Raw genomic sequence first — 27,465 nt, forward strand, 5'->3', positions numbered from 1 at the left:
ACAAACACACACATGCTCTTTTACGTCGGAATATTTAGCACTTAAGTAAAAAGCCCACCAGCCCACGTCCACGGTTCCGGGTCCATCCCCACGCTCCAACGCCCCATACGACTTCCGGACTCTATCTTTTTCATTAAAAACTTTTAAAAGCGAGAGTGGGGCGTTGGTGGCTCTGGGCTCGGCAGCTGAGGTTTTCGGGTTGGGGTTTGCTTTCCCATGACAGATAAAATCGCTCAAGTGACTTCACTCCTGCTTCTAATTAGAGGGGAGTTTAAAAGAAGCCACAGGATTTGGGGCTCCCATCTTGCTCATCTCGGTCAGCAATCACACCTGGCCAGGAACGAGGCGAGGAGATTCGCCCGGGGGTGGGCGCCCTGCTCCCACAGGGAACTGCAGCAACCCATTTTCCCGGGAACCATGAGATCTCCGGTTATAGGAGCTCAGGCCTGGAGCACCCGGGACAGACTCAATCATTCTCCCGTGGCTACCCTCGCCGGGACTTAGGGAGGAACAAAGAACCGGTCTCAAACCATTTCTCTGACAAGTCAGCAAATGTATGTAAAAGGTCAGCTGCGAACGGCAGCGCGAAAAAGACGTCTCCACCCCAAAACTCCTCCTTCCTATCCTGTCGGGGAGGCTGGTCTAGATGGTGCATCCCGCTTGAGTGTCAAGGGGAGGAGTGTTGCTGTCTCTCCTTGGAGTCCCTTCAGCATTTTAATCGTCTCTTAATCTGCTGGCCTTTCATCTCAGTGCCGATTTTCTACTTGATTGGAAACTTTCTTGGACCCGTCTTAAAACCTTGCTCAACAAGTTTGTTTGTAGGTGGAGTTTTTGGGTTGTTTTCCTTTTATTTTGTTTTAGAGACAATTGTCAAAGGGTGTCTTAAACTCATGAATGTCTACACTGAATCCTCCCTTTTTGTTTTTGTTTCTTGTTTGCTTTTTCAAACAGGCTGAACCCCCCTTTTTTAGTCCAAGACAGACTGGAGGCAGTACTTGCAGCTCCTTGTGATTCCCCTGGGGGGCGCTGTGCTCTTTTACAAGTGAGCAATGATTACCGATCCCGGCAGCCTTGTGGTCCCTAATACAAATGGAACCATCGCGCACCCTCAGAGTGGGCCCGGCCCTGAAACACCGAACAGGATAGTGCCAGGGCTGGGGTACAGCATGAGGATCTCCATCTTCACCCTGGGTGTTTTGTGTTGGCGGACAAGGCGATGCACGCAGGAAGAGGCAAGCAAGGCCGTCGGTGGTGGTGTGTACAAAGTCAGTCACTGCTCAGAGCGGCCAGGGAAACTGGAAATCAAAGATCCTGAGACTTGGGAAGAGTCTTGGGGATCCTTCATCAGAAGATGGAGGGTGGAGAAAGAAGATCGGAAAAGAGAAAAGATCTAGAATTTAGCTTTCCTGTAAAACTTCGGTTCTGCCCTATTCATTTGTTGATTGTGTCTTAAGCAAATTTCTGAAGTTATCTGAAACTCGGTTTCCTGATTTCAAAGTGGGTAATTGGTGAGAATTCAGGAGGAGAGCCTGAGAAAAATCCCTTTAGGAAGTCACATGACCTTCGCTGAGCGCTGGAGAGTCTGTCTACCTAGCTCCCACAAGGAGGTCCATTTCTACCACTCCAAACACACCTTGGATTCATAGCACCCCCAAACCAGTCTTCAATTGAAGACGAGGCCAGCTCCATTTTAGACCCCTCCCAGGACTCCCTCCTCAGAGACCGGTCCATCCAAATTTTGGCTGAGTCCTGTTCCCCAGACACCAGCTTCCAACGTCACAGCCTTTCCATAATGTACACTCTCTCATCTCTCGTGACCCATCCGGGCGCAGAGGGGCTGGAACACCAGCAGTGCTCAGGGCAGCATTGAAGGGCTGACCTGAGCCGCCCCCCAACACCCCCCCCCCCCGCCCACTCCCCGGCTTCATCTGAATTTAGGCTTACAGCGGCTCTCCTAGACAGGCAGCAGTACCCAGTACTGGAGCCGGTAGACTCCGCAACTAATAGGGCCTTAGCACTGACTTAGCAAACTTTCTGTGCGCGTCCAGAACGCGCTTTCCGGGAAAGGCAGAGAAGACCGAGTGACAGATGGCAGCAATTCCAGCTGCAGGTAGAGCTGTGTTGGGGCTCTGCCAGGCCTGGGGTATCAAATACACAGAAATCCATTTCTCTCTCCTTTAGCGCCACCAGCCCCGAAACCGCAAAAGGAATCCCCAACTAAGATTACTCTGTGCACCTCATTTTCATCCGCCCCGGGGCCACCATGACTTCTCATTTGTGTCTGGTGAAGTACTTCTACCGCTGGCCCCTGAAGCTCCTTAAAACTACTTGCGAATCTAGATCGAAGACTGAAGAGTGGGTTAACTCTAAAGTCGCTGTTATGATGACCTGTGTGTGGTTCGCTTTCCCGTTTGGGGATCAGGAATCAATGAGCAAGCCCACAGAACCGCCCTCTTTCCCTCATCTTTCTGGTTGCCCTTGGGCCAGAGAAAGTTCAACTCAACTTTGAATAGTAAAGTAGTTCTTAGGGTTCCGAGTCAGGAAGGGAGGAAGAGAAAAAAGTTGGGGGGGGTGACGTTTTCCACTGTACCTGAGGCCTTCATTGGAAGCAATGTCTCCAGGGCCCCCAAAGCGCTCTGGACTCTCCAGAAGGATTAAGGCAAAAGAAGAGGATTACCAGAAAACCACAGGAGAAAGAAGCTCTACTGCTTTGCAAAGGTGCCTAGGGAGAAGATATTGAAACGAGGACTTGGGACCTCGGAGTGCATCCGGACGGTCTTATATTGACGCTCCCAGATGTCAGAAAGAGCCAACGTGTGCAAAAGGCCCTGGGTGTGCACCAGAGGGAAGGAAGGGACAGTGACTGGGAATGTGGCCTGAAGGCTGAAAGAGCGCGCCGCCACTCGGCGGAGACCTTTCACGCCGGGCCTCCGGGCTCTCCTCTGCCCTGGGCGACAGGTGCAATGGTTGCCTCCGCCGACCGCTGTGCCAGGGTGGCTGGTGCACTGGTGCGGAACCACTATCGGAACGAGTTTGTGCTTCTGTTTACAAAGCAATCCTGCCATCAAAAGAGGAACAAAATCACCACTTATCACACCCTGTCATAAAGTGATTTGCCCGGGAGCGAAACTATGCAGAACCGCGTGGTGCTGTGGATGGGGGGGGGGGGGACGACAGAAGAAAAGGGGACTAACTTCGTGTAGAGTAAATCGTTTGGTCACAGCGAGTCCCTTCGTGTCCTGTCCTGTCAGACCGAGAAAGAACCAGGGTACCTGGGCTTTGGAGCTTAAGTGGGGGGAGTTTAGGAGGCTCCTACGATTGGGCTCTTTGGAATGAGCCCACCTGCTGTTCCCTAACTCCAATGCTAACTTTCCCCAAATCTTCAGAGTCCCTTAAGGCCCTTAAAATAGGTGTGTGTGTGTGTGTGTGTGTGTGTGTGTGTGTGTGTGTGTGAATTCTTGGAAACTGTGCCTCCCTTTTAGTGTTCTTGGCTGCAGGGTTCTCACGAAACTCGTGACTGGTTCCAGTAGATATCTCGCCCCCTTTACCCGAGGTCATTCTTCTGATTGTGTACTGAAGGAGAAAAAAAATTGAAGTAGAGCCCGTTGGTACCCACTAAATGTCAAGGCAAAATTGAAAAGGTTGATGTCCTAAGAAACTCCAAGGGGTTCTTGCTTGGAGTCTTCTAAGCATTTCTAGGTCTAAATAAAGCAGAGTGAGAGGAACTTTGTGTAGCCAAGTTACAGACTGGGGTGCCTGGGGGTTCCACCCAGATGCCTCTGCCTGCCTCTCCATTGCAAAAGAAGGGGGTCCTTTCCTTTAGATTGCCTCTTATTAATCTAGGCATCACTCCTCACAACTTACTATAACCCTCTGAGTTGGTATCCGAACATTCAGAACTGTGCCACCCCCAACCCTGGTCATTCTATCCTCCCCCATGGAGATTTCTTGAAGGGCTGGCATCCACAAATCATATGTACCACCCACATTTGGCAGTGGGTGCATGCAAGCCACTCTGAAATTGGGAGCTTCTGTCTCTGCCATTCCAGCCTGTGGCCACTAGCCTTTCAGAGCTGGGAGGCAGGGGTGTGCCACTATTGGCTTCTAGAAGGCTAGCTGAGCCCAGGGTGAGAAATGGAGTTATAAGCTTGCCCCAGATCTGGCAGTATTTCCAATGTAGAATTCTCATTTGCACTTGTTGAAGGCCCAGGAGAAACGGTGCCACCCGTTAAAACTCTCATACAGCCTGTGAAAGCCGAGTCAGTGCTATGCATAAGTCCTGGAGCCAGATCTCTGTCAGATGTAGCAGTGTGCTTTTCATGGGGCTGTGGAATTTAGGCTGGAAGGTCTTCCAAAAACCCAAGTGTGAGGCCACCCAGCCTCCTCTCCAGTTAAAAAGCTTTCAGGGGAGCAAAGGATGTGTAAGACTTTCAGGCTCGGCTCTGCAGCGAGGTCACCTGCGGAGTTTTCCAGTGTGGATGCTTTCTGATGCAGTTACATAAGAATGTCTCCGAGCAGGAATGGAGCAAAGATAGTTTAAGAGGATTTAACTCCATGACACTGGCCTAGCATGCGAGGCCCTGGGTTTGATTGATTCAGCACTGAAGAAGAGGAAAAACAAAAGAACACAACAGGTACTGCCAGCCTGCGAGCTTTGCAGGAAAAAGTTCCTATCAAGAGGGAGCTCGTCGGATTCTCCACGTCCTCAGATGCCACTTTTACCTAACTCTGCTGAAAATTGTGGGAATTTGTCCTGGCAATCAATATCTTAATCAGCTGCTTTTTTCGCCTACCCCTCAGACCGCTACCACACACTCAAAGCAATTTTTTAGAATAGATAAAAAAAAAACCTTTTATTTAAATGTGTATTTGTGAAGGTGACTGCAGAAGTCAGAAGAGGGTTTAGGATCCCTTGGGTATTGTGAGCAGCCCGTTGAGAGTCCCCGAACCTGATCTGGGGTCCTTTGAACAAGTGCTCCTAACTACTGTGCCCACAGAGGCTGACTTTTAAAATCAGCAGCTACAGTTCATTTTTGGCCCTAAATTATGCGGAGGGGAAGTTTTCTCTTGGTCCCATCCTGTCTTCTAACTTCGCCTTCTCCAACACCCTCCCTCTCCTGGGACATTTTCTTTTCTTTTCTTTTTCTTTGTGCAAAGGTGCTTTTTGTGGTCCCAGCAGCTCCAATGACTTTTCCTGCACCAGCCTGCCGGACTTGGTGGCACGCGCGGTTTTGCGCAATAACCCTAAGGCAACATCTGCTAGCCTGGGGGCTCTGAACGCAGCTCTTGGCCTTCGGGCAGCTTAATCTGCAAGAGGCTGTGTGTCCCTATGGTTCTGCCATGCCTCTGGTGGAATCTGGCCCCTAGTTGCAGTTTCTTTGCTTGAATTGTACCTTACATGAGCAAACAGGTGGGTGTCGTCTGCTGGCGTCTCCTCACCAGCGGTTTCTGGCCAGCTGAACGTCCCAACAACTCTGATCCTCCCAGCTCCAGGGGGAGCTAGGGCCGGTGGCGAGAGTCCAGCTTGGGGGCGGCGCCGAGCACAGGGCGCCCCCTCGGGATGGACGGTCCCCGCTGCGCACTACGGCGCCAAATCCTGCCGGGCCAGGGGGCGGGGAGCCTATCTGGCTCCTTCCCATTCAGAATTTAGAGGGTGGTGGAGACAGAGAGTCTCCTAAATTGAAGCAAGTCTCCTGGAAGTCTGGGAAGGAAGCCTCAAAACTTTCTGCCATGCAAAATCCAGGCTGTCGCCAGAGCTCTGTCCTGAGTCTCTTTACCCAGCCAGGTCTTTCCACTTACTTTCCCGCAGCGGCGGAGGACATGGGGGAATCCGAGTACCGCACAAGCGTGGATAAGATTGCATTTGCTCTCAATTCATCTTAGATGACTGCCTGAGCTGCAAGGCGTGGCCTGAGACTTTGCAAGTTGTTACTCTAATCTGGAAATACCCGATAGGCCTTTCTTTTTGCAGAGTGGAGACACTTGCTTTGCCTCTTCCGTCTCCTTAAAGGGTCCACCTGATGCTGATGGTGCTAGGCCAGCGGATCCTCGGACTCCACAGTTCTCCCAGCACAAACCTCGGGTGCCATTAAAAGCAAAGTTCTTTGAGTCTCTCCCTCCCCACCCCCACCCTCCACCGCGTTGTCTTCTCTTTCTCTTTTCTTTTCTAGACAGGAGTTCAGTATACAGCCCAGGCTGGCCTCATGCTCTTTGCAGTCCTCCTGTCTCAGCTCCCCTCTGCCAACACTGGAATTTCAGGTGGGAGCCACCATTCCTAGCACTAGCGAGTTGTTGTTGTTTGGTTTTTGGTTTTTTGAGACAGGGTTTCTCTGTGTAGCTATTCTGGCTGTCCTGGAGCTCTGCTATGTAGACCAGGCCGTCCTCAAACTCAGAGATCCACCTGCCTTTGCTTGAGTGCTGGGATCAAGGGTGTGCCCCACCACTGCCAAGCCAAACTAAGTTCTTTTCCTTTCTCTCTTTCCTTCCTCCCTTTCTCCTTCTGTCCCTTCCCCCCTCCTTCCCTCCCTTCCTCCTTCTTTCATCTTTTTGCTATTTTGTTTTGCTTTGGGAAGCAGGATCTCTCCCTGGCTTTACTGGAGGGAACTCACTATTTAGACTCTCAGGGTTTGACCTGTCTCTGCTTCCCAAATGCTGTGATTAAGGGCTGGACCCCAAAGCCTTACTAGGCAATTTCTTAACATCAGACACTTGTTTATTTTTTACTGTAAAGACAGCTTTTAATGCCTGTAGATTTGCTGGACTTTATGGGACTATTTATGGACAATCACAAAATGTCAAACCAGACACCTCTGGGTTCCAGATATAGCTGGATTTTCAGTCTGGGGAGTTTGTTGCGGTTTTTTTAGGCATTCCATCTCCCCCCACCCCCAATAAAACAGTATTTAACACTGCTTTGGCACTTGGGGAGCCCTTCTGATAGCATTGGATTATCTTCTATCTTCCTTTTAACACAGTAATTTTTATTCAGATTTTAAATTGGCAGCTTAACAAAGTCAGATCAAACACATGCCACGAGAGTGGGAGGAGGCTGGGGGATTTTTGACAGACCCTCTGACATCATCTGCTGTCTAACATAAACCCTCTGGTACCGAAGCTCACAATGTAAATTGTGTAACCTTGTTAATTAGATCATTTCCGCCACAGGGCTGGGAATGCGAGAGTTTCACCATTTGCCTTTGAAGAGCAGTGCTCAGAAGAAGGGAAAGGACTGCTCTGCCGCCCCCCCCCCCCCCCGCACCGGCCCCCATGAATGATCGAGAACAAATACACAAACCTGACAATTTATACACACTTTCTGACTTTGAGAATTACTATGGAAAATACGCAAATTATAGGATCCTAGGATAATTGTGGTCTTCAGCACAAATAGTTTATTTCTAATTATGAAAAACTGGTTTTCATTTGCCCGGGGAACTTCTAAAGGCACAGTTGTGCACGACACTCAGTTGAGCAAGGGTTTTACAGGAGCGTTTGGCTGTTCTGGGTTCCTATTTTAATTGTTTGAAAATTTTAATTTGAATGAAAGTCGTATGTGTACTAAATAAAGAATATGTACTTAAGACTGTCTCCTGTTATTAGAATATTCTATTATGTAAGATGCAGGGTAAGTACAAGCATGTAAAGACACATATCCAGGCTGAGTATTTCTATTTCATTCAGATATTTAATTCAAAAGAATCCTAGGATGTCAGCATGCGTTTTAACATATATATGTTCCTTTTAGTCTTACTACTAGAAAGAGAGGCTATCAAATGGGCATTCTTTGACTTTGGCAAGTTCCAGTGTGTTGAGAGGCCAGCATGCAATAGGGAAAATTTGACTTGTGGTGTTTGAGGTTAAACAGTGGCTTGGCTCAAAGAGATAGAATTCAGTACATTTTCCATCATTTTATCCCGAGGAAGAAGTCACCCGAATTAGACACTGAGAGCCTTAGGGTTTTTAATCATAACGTCCCTCGTAAAGTTTTCAGTGTGTATTTACTGAGCTCTCTACAAATGTATATACTGATCCCAGCTACCAATGTTTAATGATCCCAGAGGGACTTAGGTTCTTGTGGTAGGAACAGTGAGATCTAGATGCCCAGGCTGGAAGCCTTCCCTCTCTACACACATTTCCTCAAGGAGCTAGCGCACCAACGTGTGTCTGGAATTAAAGACTTCACTAGAATATCTTTTTGACTAATGAATGTTTGTAAACTTGGGGCGGGGCTGAATGAACAATTTTGTTATGTATCCATTGCTCGGGTGTGGGCAGGAAGTGTGCAGAATGGAGAGGCAGAACTCCAAGCCTTGGTTCTGGACGACATTAAGACAACGCTCTTCTCTGCTGTGTAGTACTCCATTGTGTACCACATTTTCTTTATCCATTCTTCAGTTAAGGAGCATTTAGGTTGTTTCCAGGTTCTGGCTATGACAAACAATGCTGCTATGAACATAGTTGAGCACATGTTCTTGTGGTACAATTGAGCATCCTTTGGATATACATCCCAGAAGTAGTATTGCTGGGTCTTGAGGAAGGTTGTTTCCTGATTTTCTGAGAAATTGCCATACAGATATCCAAAGGGTCTGTACCAGCTTACACTCCCACCAGCACAGGCAAATGGATGGAGCTAGAAAGCATCATTTTGAGTGAGGTAACCCAGACCCAGAAAGACAACTGTCATATGTACTCACTCATAAGTGGTTTTTAAACATAAAGAAAAGAAAACCAGCCTACAAATCACAATTGCAGGAAACCTAGAAAACAATGAGGACCCTAAGAGAGACATACATGAATCTAATCTACATGGGAAGTAATAAAATACAGGATCTCCTGAGTATCATGAGGGAGCATGGGGACCATGGAAGAGAATTGAAAGGGAGGGGAGAGGCAGGGAGGAGAGCAGAGAAAAATGTGTAAAATCAATTAAAATTATTAAAAAAAAATTTAAAAAAGAAGGGCTCTCCACTTCAGTGTTGACTCTCTCCTTCTCTCTCTTTCTCTCCCCCCCTCGTGTGTGTGTGTGTGTGTGTGTGTGTGTGTGTGTGTGTGAATATGCTTTCCAGCAATGAGTTCAATCTCCTTTGAAAAGGAAGTAGGAAAATATGAATGTCACCTGATTATGCAAACCTGTGCCTGTGCCTGCCTGTGTTTTTGAGGTGCCTCAAAGAGTCTGGACACTGTGAGGTTGAAGCAGTGTCTTAAAGGTGAAGAATATTTGATGTCTGGTTTACAGAGCAAGTTCTAGGACAACTGGGGCCACACAGAGAAATTCTGTCTCAAAAAAACAAAGATACTTAATGTTCTACCAGAGGACCAGGTTCAGTTCCCATCACTCAAATGGCAGCTCACAACACTTGCAACTCCAGTTTCAGGGGATCTGATGCCCCAGTTGGCCTCCAAGGGCACCAGGAACATGGTTGCATAGACATACGTGTAGGCACAGACATATATGCAGGCAAAAAAAAACCCTCATATATATACATATATATATATATATATATATACACTAAATAAATAAATATTTTTAAAAGACAAATTCTTTTATGAGTATTTTGTGATTATAAAGTCTCAGTATTCTTGGTATGTCCTGTACCAGCCCCTCCAGTCTGTCCAGTCCCATCCCCCACCCTCATTTCCTTTCCTGCAAGCAATCCTTCTGTCTTAGCCTTCTGAGTAACTGCAGCTACAAACACATGCCATCATATCCTGGAACTCTCTCTGTAGACCAGGCTGACCTCAAACTCACAGTGATCCACCTGCCTCTGCCCTCCTCCCCAGTGCTGGGAGTAAAGGCGTGTGCAATCACCGCCCCAGCAAGTTTCTTGATTCTTAATCTGCACATCACACTAAACCTTATAATTTATGGAAGGATGTGATTCAAAATTAGCATTCAAAAGGGGACAGGCTTTCAGCTTCTATTTTAGCATTTATTTTTTGTTTTATTTTATTGTGTACATGTGCACGTTTGTAAAGGCCAGGGGACAGCAGAAGTCTACTTTCTCCTATCATGTGGGTCCCAGGGACTGAACTCAGGTCACTGAACTCAGGTTGTCAGGCTGGGGTAGCAATCACCCTTTCCTACTAGCCCCTTTTACCAGCCCACATGTCCGATTTTGCTAAGGAGAGCTTTTCACTATTTCTTAGCAAAAGTACGTTTAGAAACAGATTCAACTATGGTGCAGAACACGTCTTCTGACAGCCCCAACCCCTTGTTGAAAAGTACAAATAACAGTCTCCGGACTATCGAGTAAACAAGCGCAAGACAAAAGCCCCAATAATTCTTTCCCAAACATTTTGCGATTGTGGTGGCCAACGAACCGGACGTTTTCCCTAAGCCTTTGCTGCCCTCTTGTGTCCCTTTAGAGAACTGATGGTTAAAGAAAGCTAAATCCTGTTCATGCGGGATTTTGCTGGGAATAGTTCAGAGTATAGGTCCCCAGAGGCACAGTCAGAGAAACCTTGGAAGGTGTCATTGATCACAGAAAGTACAACCAGAAGAAGAATATAGAAATGGAGGGGAAAGTCCGGCCTTTGCCACCAACTTCTGGGACAATGCTGCTGTTGTTCAGCCCCTCCGTCCTGAGCTCTTCAAACTTGAAGCCAGTAGCAACCGGTGGGAAGATAAGGCGCATCTTCTCTGAGGTCTCTTCTGGCTCTTAGAGTCCGCCATTCTCCGGGAGGTTAAAAAAAAGAGACTTGGAAAACCCAGTTACCCATTTCTAGCCAAGCCATCAACTTAGAGGACACTGTGCCAAAAGCCTGTGAATGAGTTTCCTGTTTCGTCATTGGAATCCATGACCTCGGCTCTCTGTCATCTTGGCAAACCTGCATCAGTGTCTGGGTAGCTCTGACAAGAAGGAATTCATTTCTGTAATGGCCAGCCATTGTGCTCTGTTCCACTGTGACTTCAAAATGAAACTGGTCTGCTGTGGTTACAGGGGGAATCAGGAAGGTGCTGTCTCTCCCCATTCCTCCCAGGGTTTTTATCAGGCAACCAAGTGTCTAAAGAGAAGACAGGACCCTCCTTTGCCCAAAGGGATGAATCTTGACTTAAGAGTCGCACATTTGAGCAAGCAAGATGGTTCTTCGGATAAAAGCACTTGCAGCCAAACCCAGCAACAGGAGTGCAATCCCTGGGAGCCACATGGTGGAACAGAACACACCGAGAAAGCTGTCCTTGGAACTCCATACTCTGGAGACATGGTCAACTGCGCCGCAGCACACGTGGAGGTCGGAGAACAACTTTGTGGAATTTGTTCCCTCTTTCCACCATGTGTATTCCAGAGATTGCGCTCAGGTCAGTGGGTGTGGCGGTCAACATCTTTACCCACAGAGTCATCACACCTACCCCTCCCCACACCCCCAAAAAAGATTCACACAACTTACTGACTCATATTCCTGTCTGGAGAAATTCAGGTTCTTCTGGGGATTCCATAAGCAGTCTTAGACCAGGGCTCGTTGGTTAAGAGTGCACACTGCTCTTCCAGAGGGCCTGAGTTTGGGTGCCAGTCCCCACGTCAAGTGGCTCACAACTGCTTGCACCTCCAGCTCCAGCGGACTCCATGCTTCTGACCCCAATAGATACCCGCATTCAGGCGCACACAGAGCTCCCCATTTACATAATTAAAATAAGAAAATAACTCTTTAAACAGAAAAAAATTGCTAAGGCCAGAGCTACCTGCAAAGACTCAGGCCTAACTGGTAGCTTTAGAAAACTCCAAGCATATGCAGGCTGGATCCTAAATCAGGTTATGTACAAATTTTGCGTGAGCTTATCAGTAAGATATGGATCTTGCAATGCAAATCAGATGAGCATACGTCTGTGCTCCTGTCTGAAAGAGTTATTACTGATCAGCATCCTAAACTTTAAGAGTTAAGAAATCCCAGCCCCAAAGGCAGAAAAAAAAAAAACCACTTTAAGTTAACTCAGTCAGATTTTCAGCTTCTCCACTACCAGGTGGCCTAAGAAGCAGCTGAATGTTTACAGAGTAGAAAACGCCCCTGTGTTCTCATCTAAATCACAGACGTGTTATTTGATTTCTTTCATCAGTGGCATTTGATGAACAGCGTTATTGATAAGGTTGATTGTTATTGGCGGTATCTAGTGTCAAGGATGTGCGGACTCACAGTCATGAAGTCATCCTGAGGGTCACAGTTTATTCTGATTGGAAAGCAAGGTCCTGGAGCTGTTTGAGTCCTAGTCTTCATCCCTACAATTCTACCACTCTGGCCATGATCCTTAGATTCCAAACCTTATTCCCAGGCTTTGACTATATCTTTTCCAAATCTCCACAACGGGTTTCAGCATCACACATCCCTCCCACAAAGGCCTGCATCCATGCTTACCAGCGTTTTTCCCAGCACTAGGCAACTGCAGTCAGAGAACCCGAGTCTAACGTCAGCTACCCACAAACTGCCTGGATGTCCTGGGCAGGTTTCTTCTTGTCCTGGAGTCTTATTTCCCAACCAGGAATGCAAGGTTGTCAGTCTTAGTGATTTCTGAGCCTTCTCCAGATGGACAAGCTCCGCAAGTTCACCCGGCAACTCAGACTAGAAACGATGGTCCGGCTGAAACACACAGGTGAGAAAGCAGAGTTGGGAGGCTGGAAGGAGCCGGGGGATGTCTTCTGTCACTTCCCCATGGGACAATTCAGAACACAGCGGTACCGACCCCATTTAGATTTGCCATTATTTGTGTATGAGGCAAAACATTTTTACTGGTTCATATCTCACGCTCTAAAACCCAAGTGACTTCTCTCTGGTACAGAAATAAGGTAAAAACTACCTTGTTGATTTATCATCTTCTATGAGAAGTATATGATAACGTGCCAAGGACACCCAAGAATGTCAGATGTACAAATTAGGTGTGCCCTTAAGGGAATTGGATTATATAAATCCTGAATGAATTCTGTATAATAATTTATATAATTGTTTATGTTATTTTTATTAAAAATTGCATGATTTGAAAAACCATAATTAGTGTTACAGGGTTATGCATCATCTATGCAAATAATCATGTTGCAGTTGCATATTCAAATGCACAGAAGTTGCAGGTGGTGCATGCCTTTAATCCCAGCAACCAGGAGACATAGGCAGACAGGTCTCTGAGAGTTCGAGGCCAGCCTGGTCTACAGATAGAATTCCAGGACGGCACAGAAAAACCTTGTCTCGAAAAAACAACCACCAAAAAAAAGTACAAAAGTCCTATTAAAAACACGTTTATTTTAGCCATAAGCACTTAAACCTGGAAAATCAGGAGACATTCCCACCTTGTCCTCCCAGTCCTCAGAAACACCACCAGTAAGTTAAAGCTCCGCCTGTTTACCAGTTCTTGCTGTGATTGGCTACTGCTCTTCTATCCTTCAGTATTTCCCGCTGCAGTTGGTTTTCTTGGGGCTGTGACCAAATACCTGTCAGAGGCAAATTAAGGCTCCACGGGGGCAGGAGTGAGGCTGTTTCCTCACACACCTGCAGAACAGGAAGCGGAGAAAGGGGAGTGTGGGCCGCACTCTGGCTCCCCCAATAGGATGATGCTACCCACCTTCTCTCCCTAACTCAGTCTGCTTTAGAAACGCTCTCCCAGATACACCTGGAGGTGTGCCTCATCAGTGTGGTTTGACTCTGAAACATCCTCCCTAGGCTGTGTTTTGAACATTTCTCCATCAGGTGGTAGGCTGTAATTTCTAGCTGGTAAAAGTCATGAGGGGAGAGCCTGGAGGATTATATCTGGCCCTTCCTGTTTTCCTCTCAGGCTTCCTGGGATGTGATCTTGTGAGCTTCTCCAGGGCAGCTCTTCCCCAGGGATTGTCTACCCTGTCACAAGGACCAACCAATCACCCTCCTTAGAAACCATGAACCTAAGTCAACCTTTTCTCCTTCAAGTTGACTTTCTCACATATTTTGGTAACAGGGACCAAAGAGTAACCAATTCTCTGGTTAAGGTTGCCTAGGGAGTGGTCACAGATGAAGAAGAAGACAAAGGTCATGGATGAACCCAGGACAGAAGTTTGGGTTCTTCCACTCGAGATGAACAACATCTACCAGGCACCCCCAAGAAGTGTGGGGACAAGAGAGAGAAGGACAGTCTCTGAGCATGACTCTTAGCACCCAAACTTCCAGGGAGAGGAGTGACTGGCTATATCTGCAGCTGTTGTGACTCCCAATGAAGCAAAGCCTGGGCAGGAAGTCAGTGGGTGGGGGAAAGGGACCTTGTAATCAGAGCAACCCAGCCTTTTTTTTTTTCATCTTTTTTCAGTTTATTTAAAAATAAATCTTTTTTCATTTTACATGCCAATCCCAGTTCCCTCTCTTTCCCCTCCTTCCACTCCTCCCACCTTCTGCCTTCCACCCACCCCACTCCCATCTATTCCTCAGAGAAGGTAAAGCTTCCCCTAGGGAGCTAACCTCATCCTAAATAAACACCTCAGGACTGTAAGCTGCTCCTTGCCCCCAGGACCCTCCTGCACTCACTAACTCCTGCCCAGGGGCTCCAGACAGAGACTGCAGAGCCCATACTGAGTCATTTTGCTGGGGAGCCCAACCACAGACCCTCGGAGCTCTGACATTTGTTCTCTCACAGTTCTGGAGACCGCAAGTCCAAGCTCCAAGTGCCTCCTGGGCTGCCGGTCCCTGATGCGCTCATTCTTTCTGGTTTGATGGCAACTATGTTCTTTTTGCATTTTTTTACTTTATATTTCATCTATTTGTTTACGTATATATGGGTCTTACTATGTTGCTCACAATGACCTTAAATTCAGGATCTTCTTGGCTCAGATTCCTGTGATCTGGGATGACAGGTTTGTAAGATATATGTGCACCTAAACAGTGACTCTCTTGTAGAGTCCTCATGTGACAATCTACTCCGCCCTCTCTCTGTATGTGTGCGATAGGTTAGAGTTTCTTCCTTTCCTTCCTTCCTCCTTTCTTCCTCTCCCCCTTTCTTCTTTCCTCCTCTTCTTTTTCTTCTTTTGCCTATGGCATCAGATCCCAGGCTCTTGCCAACCTAAGCACCTGCTTGTCTCTGAGCTACACCCCCAACCCTTCCTCCTCCTCTTGTAAGAACACTAACCTTAGCTGATTGGGACCCCACCCCGAGACCTCATACAGTTTTATCTTCCTAAATCCCTATTTCCAAATACAACCATATTTTGAGTTCCTGCTTGGGCCTATGAATGTGTGAAGGAACACAGCTATATCAACAACAGCCACCAGGGATCAATCCACCATCTACTCACTCCTTAGAGGTTGTTATTGCTGGGGTGTTGTTGTTGTTGTTGTTCCTTCGTTGATTTTATTGTTTTATAATTTATAGTACGAGTCATAATCAAAACACATACAAGTGTCATTCAGAAATTCTAAAAGATATTTATTTAGCCAATTATAATCAGCAGTTTCAGGCAGTCACTGTTTAAGAAAAGTTGGACAACACTGCCATCTAGTGGAAAATTTTCAGAGTGTTTATTGGATTTTTATTTAACTTCTGTCAATTCTTTAATTTAACTACAGGTCTATTTTTCCTTTACTAATGGAAGTAAAAGATGCCCTGACTTTCAGTTTAATCTAACCAATATTGAAAGACATGTACAAGGATCCTAACATCACAGGCATGATCTTTATGTGACTCCAGGATCCAGTCCAAACCTGTATCTCTTCATTGTACACCTGTAAAATGTAAACTTGAAAAGTATATACCTGCAAAGTGTATATATGTAAAGGGAATACTTGTAAAGTGTGTACCTGTAAAGTTTACACATGCAAAGTGTGTACCAGTAAGGTATATACCTATACAGTGCGTACCATAAATATGTGTACCTGTAAAGTGTGTGCCTGTAACGTGTACACCTGTAAAGTATACACTTGTAGAGTGTATACCTGTCATGTATGTGCCTGTAAAGTGTGTACCTGTAAAATATATACCTGTAAAGTGTGTACCTTTAAAGGGTACCCAGATAAACTATATACTTGTAAAGTGTATACCTGTACTGTGCAACTGTAAAGTGTATACCTGTAAAGAATACACCAGGAAAGTGTACACTTCTAAAGTATATACCTGTAAAGCATACAGCTCTAATGCATAAACCTGTAAAGTGTAAAGTGTATGCCTATAAAGTATGTACATGTAAAGTATACACCTGCAAAGAGTGTACCTGTAAAATGTGTAGCTGTGAAGTGTATAACTGTAAATTTGAAACTGTAAAGTGTGTACCTATAAAATGTGTACCTCTAAAAGCTACAAATGTAAAGTGTATATGCCTATAACGTGAAAACATGTCTACTGTATACCTGTAAAGTGTGTACAGTAAAGTGTGTTCCTGTAGTGAACACATTTAAAGTATATACTTGCAAAGTGTCTACTTGTTAAATGTATACATATAAAGTGTACACCTGTATGTGAACACCTGTAAATTGTATAGTTGCAAAGTGTCTACTTGTAAAATGTGTACATGTAAAGTGTAACTTGTATATGAATACCTGTAAGTTGTATACCTGAAAAGTGTGCACCTGTAAAGTGTACACCTGTACTGTGTGTACCTGTAAAGTGTGCACCTCTACTATGTGTCCCTGTCAAGTATGTACCTGTAAAGTATACACCTGCAAAGTGAACATTTGTAAAGTGCATACCTGCAAAGTGTGTACCTGTAAAGTGTGTACATGTAAAGCACAAACCTGCAATTTGTGTACTGTAAAGTGTGTACTTGTAAAATGTGTACATGTAAAGTGTACACCCTTAAATAAACACATGTAAAGTGTTTGCCAGTAAAGTATACACCTATAATGTGTGTACTTGTAAAGTGTGCACCTGTAAAGTGTACACCTATAAATTGTTTACCAGTAAAGTGTACACCTGTAATGTGTGTACCTGTAAAGTGCACACCTTTAAAGTGTGTACCTGTAAAGTGTATAACTGTAAATTATGAAACTGTAAAGTATGTATACCTATAAAATGTGTACCCCTAAAGTCTACACATGTAAAGTGTATATCTCTAAAGTATGCATCTGTAAAGAGTATACCTGTGAATTGTGTATTTGTAAAGTGAGAACATATAAATTATGCACCTCTAATGTGTATACATGTAAAGTGTGTAGTCATAAAGTGCATATCTGCAATGTGTGTGAGTGCAAACTATATAGCTATAAAGTGCATATATGTAAAGTGTGTACCTGTAAAGTGTATACCTGTAAAGTACATACCTGTAAAGAATATACCTGTAAAGTGTATAACTGTAAGTGTATACCTGTAAACTGAACTTCTATAAAGAGTATACCTGTAAAGTATACATGTGTAAAGTGTGTACTTTTAAAGTGTGTACCTGTAATGTACACACCTGTAAAATGTGAGCCTGTAAAGTGTGAACCTGTCAAATGTGTAACTGTAAAGTGTACACCTGTAAAGTATACATGTGTAAATTGTGTACTTTTAAAGTGTACCTGTAAAATGTAAGCCAGTAAAGTGTGAGCTTGTAAAATGTACACCTGTAAAGTGTGTGTCTATAAAGGTGTACATGTAAAATGTACTCCTGTAAAGTGTATATCTTTAAAGTGTACACCTATACAGTGCATACATGTGAAGTATGTACCTCTAAAGTGTACCTGAAAGTTTACACTTGTGAAACGTGTATCTGTAAAGTGTGTAATTGTAAAGTGTCTACCTGTAAAGTATACATTTTAAAGTGTACACTTGTAAATTATACACCTGTAATGTGTATACCTATAAAGTGTGTACCTGTAAAGTATGTACCTATAAATTGTACATTTGTAAAGTTTGTACTTGTAAAGTATGTACCTGCAAAGTGTACAATTTTAAAGTGTACACATGTAAAGTATGTACCTGTAAAGATTATAATTGTAAAATGTGTACCTGCAAACTGTGTATAGCTGTAAAGTGAACACTTGTAAGGTGTGTACCTCTACAGTGTGGCCTTGTAAAGTGTATACGTCTAAAGTGTGTACCTATGAAATGTACTTCTAAAGTAAACATCTGTAAAGTGTATACTTATGTACGTGTGTACCTCTAAAATGTGTACCTATAAGTATGTACCAGTAAACTTCATACCTGTGAAGTGTATACCTGAAAAGTGTACACCTGTAAAGTGTGTTCTTGTAAAGAGCATACTTGCAAAGTGTATACCTCTAAAATGTACAATTGCAAAGTGTATACAGATAAAGAGCCAACCTATAAAATGTGTACATATAAAGAGTGTATATTTTAAGTGTGTACTTGTAAAGTGTACCTTTAAAGCATATACTTGTAAAGTGTGTGTCTGTAAATTGTGCACCTGTAAACTATACTCTTGTAAAGTATACATCTGGAAAGTGTGTGCGTAGAGAGTAAACACCTGTCAAGTGTGTACCTGTAAAGTGTGTACCTGTAAAGTATGCACATGTAATGTGTGCCCCTCAAAAGTATGCACTTGTAAAGTGTGTACCTATAAATTGTACATTTGTAAAGTTTGTACTTGTAAAGTATGTACCTGCAAAGTGTGAACCTGTAAAGAGTACACTGGTAATATGTACACCTGTAAAGTGTGTACCTGTAAACTCTACAATTGCAAAGTGTATACCTGTAAAGTGTATACCTGAAATGTGTATACCTATAGAGTGTGTACATGTAAAGTGTACACATGTAAAGTGCATACCTATAAAGTGTGTACCTGCAATTGTACATCTTTAAAGTATATACCTGTAAAGTGTATACCTGCAAAGTGTGTACCTGTCAAGTGTACACATGTGTGCACCTATAAAGTGTTTACCTGTAAAATGTGAACCTGTAAAGTGAGTGGGTACAAAGTGTATACCTATAAATTGCAAACCTGTATAGCATGTACCTGTACTGTATACAACTGTAAAGTGTACACCAGTAAGTGTATACCTACAAAGTATGTACCTTTAAAGTGTATACCTATAAAGTGACTACCTGTAAACTATGTGTCTGTAAAGCGTGTATCAGTGAAGTGTACACCAGTAAGTGTATACCTGTAAAGTATGTACTTGTAAAGTATATACCTGTAAAGTATATACTTGCAAATTGTGAAGTATACACCTGTGAAGTATATACCTATAGAGTGTGTACATGTCAAGTGCATACCTGTAAAGTGAACACCTATAAAGTTACAATTGTAAAGTACATACCTATAAAGAGTGTACCTGTAAAGTGTGACCTGTTAAGTGTATACCAGAAATGTATATACCTGGATAATTTATACCTTTAAATTTTGTACCTGTAAAGTGTGTATCTGTAAGGTGTACACCTGCAAACTGTATACTTGTAAAATATACACTTGTAAAATATGTACCAATTAAGTGTGTACATGTAAAGTGTGTACCTGTAAAGTGTACACCTGTAAAATGTATACATATAAGTGTACAACTGTAAAGTGTATACCTGTAGAATATATAACCTGTAAAGTACACACCTGTAAAATATACACTTGTAAGGTGCATACCTATAAAGTTTGTACCTGCAAAGTGTGCACCTGTTAACTGTATACATGTAATGTATATATCAGTATAGTGTATACCTTTAAACTGTGTACCTGTCAAGTGTGTATCTTAAAGTGCACACCTCTAAACTATACACTTGTAGAATGTGTACCCGTAAAGTGTACACCTATAATGTATACATCTGTAAAGTGTATAAGAGTAAAGTGTGTACTGTCAAGTGTGTACTTGTAAGGTGTACATCTCTAAACTGTACACTCATAAAGTATATACCTGTAATGTATACACATGTAAAGTATACACCTGCTAAGTGTGCTTCTGTAAAGTGTGTATCTGTAAAATGTGTACCAGCAAAGTGTGTAAAGTGCACACCTTAAAATTGTGTACCAGTAAGTGCATACTTGTAAGTATACACCTATGAAGTATGTACCTGTTAAGTGGGAACATATAAAGGGTGTACCTATAAACTGTATACCAGTAAAGAATACACTTGTATAATGCATACCTGCAGAGTGTTTACCTGTAAAGTATATACCTGTAAATTGTACCCCTATAACTTATACACCTGTAAAGTGTATGCCTGTCAAGTGTGTACTTGTCAAGTATGTACCTGTAAAATATACACCTTCAAAGTGTATATCTGTAAAGTGTACACCTGTAAAGTGTGTGCCTGTAAAGTGTATATGCATAAAGTGTATACATGTATAGTGCATACCTGTAAAGTGTGTACCAGTAAAGTGTGTACCTGTAAAGTGAACACATATAAAGTATACACCTGTAAAGTGTGTACTTCTAAAATGTGTACATGTGAAGTATACACCTGTGAAGTGTGCATATGTAAAGTGTACACCTTTAAAGTGTTTCCCTGTAAAGTGTACACCTTTATACCTTTATACACCAGGTATACTGTGTATACCTGGAAACTGTATACCTTTAAAATATGTACCTGTAAAGTATATATCTGTCAATATAAAACTGTAAAGTGTAAACCTGTAAAGTGTGTGCCTCTAAAATGTGTACCTGCAAAGGCTACACATGCAAAGTGTACCCCTCTAAATATGTACCTGTATAGTGTGTAACTATGAATGTGTACATAAAAATTGTGTACATCTAAAGAGTATACCTATAAAGTGTGTACCTGTAAAGTGTAAACCTATAAAGTGTACACCTGTAAATTGTTTACCTGTAAAGTATGTACCTGTAAGAGTATACATGCAAAGTTTTTACCTGTAATTGTATACCTTTAAAGTATATACCTATAAAGTGTATATCTGTATAGTGTGGACCTGTCAAATATGTACCTGTAAAGTGAACACCTGTATACTATAAAATATACACTTATAAAATGCATACCTGTAACATGTGTACCTGCAAAGTGTGTACCTGTAAAGAGTATACCAGTAAAGTGTATACCAATAAAGTGTGTACTTATAAAGTATGCACATGTAAAGTGTACAACTGTAAAGAGTATACCCGTAAAGTACATACCTGTAAAATGTATACCTGTAAGGTGTATATCTGTAAAGTGTGTACCTGTACCTACCATGTACAACTATAAAGTGTGTATTTGTAAAATGTACAGCTGTAAATTGTGAACCTGTAAAGTGTACACATGTAAAGTGTATACCTATAAGGTATGTAGCTATAAAGAGTATACCTGTGGTGTGGGAAGTTCTTCTGTATATGTGTTGCTTTTATTGGTTAATGAATAAAGAAGTTGTTTTGGCCTGTGATAGAATAGAGAAGAACTGGGGGTGGGGAGACTGAACTGAATGCTGGGAGGAATAAGGCAGAGTCAGGCAGATGCCATGTAGCCACCAGAGGAGAAAGATGCAAGTTACCAGTTGGAACCTTGGCAGTAGGCCATGAGCCTTGTAGCACAATATAAAATAATAGAAATTTAAGAGATTTAATTTAAGAGATACGAGTGAGCTAGAAATATGCATAAGCTAATAGGCCAAGCAGTGTTGTAATTAATACAATGTCTGTGTGATTATCTTGGTTCTGGGCATCCAGGAACAAATAAATAACCTCTTATAACATACCTGTAAAGTGTACACCTGTCAAGTGTGTGCCTGTGAAGTGTACAGTTATAAAGTGTGTACTTGTAATGTGTAAGCCTGTAAACTGTACACCTATAAATGTATAACTATAAAGTATACACATGTAAAGTTTGTACCTGTAACATGTGTGCCTGCAAAATGTGTATCTGTAAAGTGTTTACCTGTAATGTGTATACCTGTAATATGTGTACCTGTAATATGTGTACCTGTAAAGTGTGTACCTGTAATGTGTGTGTTTGTAATATGCATACCTGTAAAGTATACACCTAAAAGTATGTACCTGTAAAGTGTAAACCCATCAAGATGAGTTGTCCTTTACTTCTGGGTACAACCTATGCTCTCCTTATATTTAGGTTGATTTTAATTGTCTATCATAAAGCATTTGATCTCCTGGATTATTCAATCCTGAACTGAGAGAGGGCTCCCCCAGAAGCCTGGTGGTAGGAAATGAGAGTTTATGACCCAAACCTAACAAATAGCAGTGAGAATCAAGTTCAACAATACAGAGTTGGTTTCAAAGGCTTCCAGAACTATGGGAATCAGTGTTTCCTCAGAAAGTCAAAAGAGAATTACCTTATGACCCAGTCACACCACTCCTGGCCATGCATCCAAAACATTCCCAGTTATTGTACCACAGAGGTGCTTACACATTCATGTTTTTTGCCATGCTACTCATAATTGCCAAGATATGAAACCAGCCAAGATGCCCATCAAGAAATATTATAGAAGAAGCCTGGTGGTGGTGCCCACCTTTAATCCCAGCACTTGGGAGGCAGAGGAAGGCTGATCTCCATGAGTACGAGGCCAGTCTGGTCTACAAGAGCTAGTCCCAGGATAGGTTCGAAAGCTACAGAGAAACCCTGTCTCAAAAAAACAAAAAACAAAAAAAGAAAGAAAGAAAAGAAAAGAAAATTATGAAATATTTAGAGATTTGTAACTGAGATTTTGAAAAAAATATTTAATTGCTTAATTATGCAAAGATGTGTTGCTTTTGTTTAACTATGTAAAGATGTGTTGCTGTTTTACCTTGCCTGCCTAAGGCACCTGATTGGTCTAATAAAAAGCTAAATGGCCAATAATGAGGGAGGAGGTATAAGCAGGACTTAAAGGCAAGAAGAGTAAGCAGGAGGAGGAATTTAGGTTCAAGGCAGAAAGACAAAGAAATGCCACAGAGACACCAGGGGCCAGCCAATCAGGCACAGAGGAAGCAGGAAAGTATAAAAGTTTGAGAGACATAAAGCTCAAGTTGTTTAGTAAAATGTTTTGAGGTCTAAAAAGATAGTTTTGGGTTGGTAAGCAAAGTTAAGATAAAAACATTTTTAGGTATAAAACTTTGGAGTCACCAAAATAGGATAGACAATAGAGTACTTTTTTCAAATCTGCAAAATACAGATAGACTGGACATTGTAAATGTAATTCTTAGCTAATAATTATCCTTATTGTATATAGCTTTACTGTGTTAGAGTTAAAGCCCTTTCCTTTTTATTAAAAAAAGGGGGGGATGTGAGATATTTAACTACACTGTGTGAAAATGTGTAACTGTAATTTTTGTTGTTGTTGTTGTTCTTGAGGGGTTTTTTTTGACAACATTTTTCTGTGTAACCCTGGCTGTCCTGGACCTTGCTCTGTAGACCAAGTTGGCCTCAAACTCAGAGCTCTGTCTGCCTTCGCCTCCCAAGTGCTAGAATTTGCACCACTGCTGCCCAGCTAGTCTCACTAAATACAGGAAAATTAAAATAACCCCTGTATTTTACCAGTGGAATAAAGTTAGAAAAATAAAGAAGCAAGTGAGGCCATAGGAAATACGTGACATCTCGTCTTGGAGATCAAACAACACAGTACAGAATGGTGAATGGATCACTGAAGAAATCAAAAGGGAAAAAATAATCCTTGAATTGAATGAAATGAAAGCACAATATAACAAAACCTCTAAGTCTTTACAGTTAAAAAATCAGAAATGTAGCCAGGCAGTGGTAGAGCATGCCTTTAATCCCAACACTCAGAAGGCAGAGGCAGGCAGATAGATCTCTGTGAATTCGAGGCCAGCCTGATCTACAAAGTGAGTTAGGGTTGTTACACAGAGGAGCGCTGTCTCTAACCCTCCAAATCATTCATCATAATCAAGTTAACTTCATTTCAGAGATGAATCAACATGTGTAAATCAATAAATTCAATTCATTGCATAAATAGACTCAAGAACATAAACAACATGACCATCTCAATAGACACAGAAAAGATCTTTGGCAAAAATCCAATATCCTTTCATGATGAAGACCCTGGTAAGACTACTGATGGTGGGAATATATTGCAATGTAGTAAAGACTATATATGACACACATAACCAACATCATGATAAATCCACAAAAATGAAAAACATTACCACAAAGATTAGGAACGAGGCAAAGACGTCTACTCTCCTTACTTCTACTCAGTACAGTACTTGAAAACTTAACTAGAGTAATACAACAAGAAAAGGAAAGAAAAGAGATACAAAGAAGAAATGAAAAAAATCAAGGTATGTCTATTTTTAAATGATATAATCCTATGTGTATAAGACCCTAAAGACTCCTCTAGAAAATTTTTTATAACTGATAAACTTTCAGCAGTGTCATAATAAAAAATAACATAAAAATCAATAATTGAAGTGCAGATAAATGACTGTGAGGTGCTTAACCCTAAGCAGAACAGCTGTACCACCTCTTCCAAGACTCAGGGACATCTAGAAGTTGGAAGAGACTTAATGTAAGAGCCAAAGGTTGGGGAGGACAGCTGTGAAATGATGTCTTCTGGTCGTGAGATGACATTGAACTCACTGTGTCTGTCCTGCGGAAGACTGAGTTCACCAGCATTTCATTGCTCATGGGAAAAGCACTCCTCACCCCACTAAGGGCTTCCGATAGTAGTTCTTGGGTACTGGGAGAGGGGTGTTATTTTCTTCAGTGGTGTAGCCACTGGTAAGTTTCCCGTGTTCCAATAAATAACACCCAAAGCATGCTCAAGCAACAACCAGAATGAAGCTCAATGGGTCAAAATAACAAGGAAGACACCAAAGAAGAAAGGTACTGTTGGGAGGAAGAAGAGTTTAACAGGAGAGAGAGTGGGTGAAAGGAGGTAGCTAGGGGGTGAAAATGACCAAAAGTTCAGTGTGTACCTGTATGAAAATGTCAGGGTATAAAAAGAATTATGTTCCCTGAAAGCAATAATAGCAGCCTCATCCCTATTTCTCCTGTTCCCTTCTTCCCTCCCTCATGTGTGTATGCACACATGCACATACACACATACACACACACCCCAAATATTCCCTGGCCTTGGCTTATAAAAAGATTCCATGATCCCCAGGACCCAGATTATTTTTATCTTGTTGTTCTCCCATCTTGAGTGGCTGCTTTACAGTCGAAGGAAATTGTTTATACTGCAGCCAGCAAACCCACATCCCAGCTCTCAAAGGAGAGAAGCTTTAAACAATGCAGCAGAATAGATTCTAGGCACCATATTACATGCACAACTACATTGGCAGGTAAGAGAAAGGCAGAAAATGCAGGGGGGGGGGTTGTTGTTGTTAGTTTTTGTTTTGTTTTGTGTGTGTTTCGAGACAGGATTTCTGTGCATAACAGCTTTGGCTGTCCTGGAACTCTCACTTTGAAGATCAGACTGGCCTCAAACTCACAGAGATCCACCTGCCTCTGCCTCCCCAGTACTAGGTGGGATTAAAGGCATGTGCTTCTACCACCTGTTGGAGGAGGCTACTAGTTTGTTTCCCAACCACCCTGACTTGAAATAATCATGGAGGAGGATGCTAGTTTGTTTCCCGATCACCCTGACTTGAAATAATCACACAGAAACTATTTTTTTTTGATTTATTTATTTATTATGTATACAGTGTTCTGTCTGCATGTATGCCACCAGACCAGAAGAGGGCACCAGACCTCATTACAGATGGTTGTGAGCCACCATGTGGTTGCTGGGAATTGAACTCAGGACCTCTGGAAGAGCAGGCAGCGCTCCTAACCTCTGAGCCATCTCTCCAGCCCCACACAGAAACTATTATTTGCAATACTGTTTGGCCAATACTTAAGCGTATTTCTAGCTAGCTCTTACGTCCTAAACTAACCTATCTTTATTAATCTGTGCATTACCACAAGGTCGTGGCCTACTGGTAAGGTTTCAGCAGGCTCTGGCAGAGGTGGCTGTCTCCTGTAGGTGTATACATAGCTTTTCTTTGACTCTGCCTACTCTCTCTATATATCTCTTTTAGCCTGGCTTTACTCTGTTAAGCCATTGACTGAAAGCAGCTTCTTTATTAACCAATGGCAATAAAACATATTCACAGAATATATTACCTCTCCTTTTCTGTCTAAATAAAAAGGAAGGTTTTAACTTTAACATAGAAAGATAATATATAACAAAACAGTATTAAGCAAGAATTATAGTTACAGTATTTATATCTACTTTATCTTTTATCATAACTAAGAAATACTATAACTATCTATTTCTTACTTCATCAAAGACTCCATAAGGATACCATATTACCTAAGTAAACAGGAAATGCACTGTAAGCAACTTCCACAATTTCTAGAGGAAATTCCAAACCTCTAGAATTGACAGAGATATCTCGCTGCCTGTACAGTCACCCAAAGTTCTTAAATAACATTGCGGGCACCTATTTTCAGCCTACTGACCCACAGTATCTGGCAGACTTTTCCATGAAGCAGGAAATTTCAAAGACAGTTCCACTTATATTGTCAGTTTGTCAGTCACTTTCTTCTGTATCCTGCAGAATGTCTGGCAGACTCTTTCATGAATACAGAATCCCGAAGGACTGTCTCACCTTCTTTAGGCAAAAACTTTCAGCTCCAGAGAGTAAATCTTAACCATTTCCACCACACATACATCAACAAAAATGGCATCTGCATTAGGTAAGGGTTGTGTTAACTAGGTTGATGTAGTCATTGTTTTACAAGAGTAGGCATGAACTATGAAAATTCTACATCAAAACATTTCATCTGGGAGTGATGTGCACACCAGTAAATCCCAGTTCTGAGAAGGCTGAAGTAGGAGGATTAAATCTGAGGTCTGGGCAATACAGTGAGTTTGAGACCATCCCAGGTGACGTCATGAGAACCTGTCTCAACTCCACCCCTGAAACCAAAAGACAACATAACAGAAGCATTATTATTTGATTTTGTACATGTACAATTTTATTTACCACTTAGACCTTGTAAAGCAATAGTGGGAGTTTTGGTTAGCATCCAAGACCCAAAATAAAATGCTAGTGTTAACATTGCAGGTTTTATGCTATAGAAAACACCAGGTTGTGACATAACAAAGACCATACAGGCAACTTCCTAAATCTGTCTTTGTTCCTTCTCTCCAATAGACAAACCTCCAAAGACACAGACTGTCCCTGGTCACTTCAGTCTCGCCTGTCAAGATTTCCCAACATATGCCTATTTAATCCCCCATCACATAACTACTAGTATACCACAGCATGAACTACCAGTTGTCTGTACTGACATTGTTTATGCTACTCTTTCTAAGTCAGAACTCTCAATTTTGGTGCATTGTTTTTTGCTGTCCGGCTTTTAAAAAACTTGCATTTAAGCTGGGAGGTTGATGTGGGAGGTGGATCCCTTGAAGAGGTGAGGTCAAGGATCTCAGGTGATTGGAGTTGGTTTTGTAAGTTTGTTTTTAGAAGGGGACAGAGGGTCCTCGGTCTGTTGCTCTTTCTTTCTCTTTTCCAGCATCAAGTGAAGGATTTTGTTCTGATACATGTTCCCACTGTGAAATGCTACCTTAGCATAGTCCCCAAAAGCTGGAGTGAAAACTGTGTGCTGGAACTTTGTCTTTGCCCTTTTGTTGTTTTTATTGTTTGTTGATTTGAGACAGATCTGAAAGGCTAACCTTCCTGCCATTAAAGAGGATGGGAGAAGAAGGCAGCATGGGTCTGGTATATCTGCTTAGC

At 42.5% G+C, this 27,465-nt stretch overlaps 1 long non-coding RNA gene across 1 annotated transcript in view; it reads right to left on the reverse strand.

Moving 5' to 3' along the window:
- Positions 1-9,677: 9,677 nt before the first annotated feature.
- Positions 9,678-27,465, reverse strand: part of LOC146892043 (uncharacterized) — a 29,983-nt gene continuing 12,195 nt past the window's right edge. Inside the window, exon 3 of the long non-coding RNA XR_015005155.2 lies at positions 9,678-12,570. This is a non-coding gene — a long non-coding RNA (uncharacterized LOC146892043). The remainder of the gene's footprint in view (positions 12,571-27,465) is intronic.

This window comes from Myodes glareolus, chromosome 14 (genome assembly GCF_982192425.1).
Source record: "Myodes glareolus chromosome 14, mMyoGla1.1, whole genome shotgun sequence".
Taxonomy (NCBI): Eukaryota; Metazoa; Chordata; class Mammalia; order Rodentia; family Cricetidae; genus Myodes; species Myodes glareolus.